This window comes from Mus musculus, chromosome 4, assembly GCF_000001635.26.
Source record: "Mus musculus strain C57BL/6J chromosome 4, GRCm38.p6 C57BL/6J".
NCBI classification, from domain to species: Eukaryota; Metazoa; Chordata; class Mammalia; order Rodentia; family Muridae; genus Mus; species Mus musculus.
The window spans coordinates 99,429,709-99,432,358 of NC_000070.6; the positions used below are offsets into that span (position 1 = coordinate 99,429,709).

The 2,650-nt window shown below is 43.5% G+C and overlaps 1 pseudogene; it reads right to left on the bottom strand.

Moving 5' to 3' along the window:
- Gm12684 (predicted gene 12684) lies at nt 351-1,566 on the bottom strand (annotated as a pseudogene).

The following is a 2,650-nucleotide window of genomic DNA, read 5'->3' on the forward strand; positions in this document are numbered from 1 at the left end:
CATTTGTGTAAAACTTTGTTTCCCTGCCCATGGTGCTGCTGGGAAGTAATGGGATCTTTAAAGGGTGGGGCCTGGATGAAAGTCTCCCGTCTGTATTTTGCTGCTCACTGACTGGAGGTGAGCACCCTCTCTTCTCCAGCACTCCTGATATGAAATGCCACCTCACCGCAGGCCCCAAAGCCATAAGCCAACAACTGTGGGATAAAACCTCTCTAGGTGCACAAGCCAAATAAACCCCCCTCCTTTAAAGCTGATTATTTCGGGTATTTGTTACAGTAGTAGGAAGCTAACTCACATGCCACAGACCTGCACATGTAAAGATAGAATGATAATATTTCCCATTGTTTATAGGTGCAGCGAACTTTATTGACGGTATTCAAGAGAGTAAGGGTCCCTAGGCCACTCCTTTTTATTATGGGAGTCCGGGATGAAAACTTTGAGGGAGCTACTCAGTGCTGGGGGCTGAGTTCAGACAGGGACTCCCCAGCAACCGAGGGCCTCTCTCTTGCTCTCAGTGTCCTTGCTGGGGTGGGTCATCCAGGGTTTCTTACTCCTTGGAGGCCATGTAGGCCATGAAGTCCACCACCCTGCTGCTGTAGCTGTATTCATTGTCATACCAGGATATGAGCTTTACAAAGTTGTCATTGAGAGCAATGCCAGCCCCAGCATCAAAGGTGGAAGAGTGGGAGTTGCTGTTGAAGTCGTAGGAGACAACCTGGTCCTCAGTGTAGCCCAGGATGCCCTTCAGTGAGCCCTCAGATGCCTGCTTCACCACCTTCTTGATGTCTTCATACTTGGCAGGTTTCTCTAGGCGGCATGTCAGATCCATGACATGGATACTACATTGGCGGTAGGAACATGGAAGGTCATGCCAGTGAACTTCTCATTCAGCTCTGGGATGACCTTGCCCACAGCCCTGGCAGCACTAGTGGAGCAAGGATGATGTTCTGGGCAGTATCATGGCCATCCCGCCACAGCTCTCCAGAGTGACCATCCACAGTCTTTTGAGTGGCAGTGATGTCATGGACTGTGGTCATGAGTCCTTTCACGATCCCAAAGTTGTCATGGATGACCTTGGCCAAGGGGCTAAGCAGTGGGTGTTGCAGGATGCATTGCTGACAATCTTGAGTGAGTTGTCATATTTCTCATGGTTCACACCCATCACAAACATGGGGGCATCAGCAGAAGGGGAGGAGATGATGACTCTTTTGGCCTCACCCTTTAAGCCTTCTCCATGGTGGTAAAGATGCCAGAAGATTCTATGACATACTCAGCACCAGCATCACCCCACTTGATGTTAGTGGGATCTTGCTCCTGGAAGATGGTGATGGGCTTCCCGTTGATGACAAGCTTCCCATTCTCAGCCTTGACTGTGCTGTTGAACTTGCCATGAGTAGAGCCATACTAGAACATGGAGACCATGTAGTTGAGGTTAGTGAAGGGGTCATTGATGGCAACAATCTCCACTTTGCCAGATGCAGAGCAGAAGGCGGCCTTGGTAACCAGGTGCCCAATACAGACAAATCTATTTATACCAACCTTCACTGTTGTGTCTACAGGACAAGGCTGGCACTACATGAGTAGATGCAGCTGTCTCTGGAACGGGGTGGATCAGAGAGCCAGTACTTCCCATTTTTAAAGTTAATTTGTTTAGCTGGTATACAAAATAATGTGTTTCATTAGGACATGCATATATTTTTTTCTTTCTTTCCTCCTTGTGGTTTCATGTCATGTCTATGTATATATGTGTTGTATCATCAAATCTAGGTCCTGACAGGACACAAAGCATGTAATATTTTGTTCTTCTACCCTATACCCTTTCTTGTTCTTCTCTCTACTTACAAACTTCTACTCCTCTCAAAGTCCTTCTAAATTTATGTCATTCATGGATAGATAGACAGATGATAGATAGATAGATAGATAGATAGATAGATAGATGAATAGGTATAGATAATGATCGATAGATAATAAATAGATGATGGATGCATGAATATATGATAGATAGATAGATAGATAGATAGATAGATAGATAGATAGATAGATAGAAGAGAAATAATATTATTTGTCCTGAGTTTGGTTTATTTTGCTTAACATGGTTATGACTGTCAGTTCTGCCCATCTTCTGGCAAATGATGTAATTTCATTCTTAATTTATAGGTAACTTTAGCTCCATTGTGTATACATACCACATTTTCATTTTCTTTACCTGTTTATGTTTGATAGGCATTTTGGTTGCTTCTAGATCTTTATAATTGTGAGCACTACAACAATAAACTCATGATAAGTCTCTTTGGGCTATGCTAGGTAGCTCCCTTTTGGTATATTCTCCAGTGCTATCCCTGGGTCATACAACCATTCTATTCCTAGTGTTGTGAGGATACTGAGATCCATAGTGTCTGTAGCAGTCTGCGTTCCTCTCCACCACATACAAAGTCTCATTCTCCCCACATCCTCTCCCTCGTTTGTTGTAGACTTCTTGACACTACCATGACATGGAGAATCTTATGTTCTGTGAAATTGGTCACTATTAATCTTTTTCTTTTTTTCTTCTATGGCCAATTTTACTTCAAAACACAGATGAGTGAAAGACAGGCTTCACAAGAATGATGGGATTGCTAAAATGAAACAAAATGGAAAGTTAATATTTTGA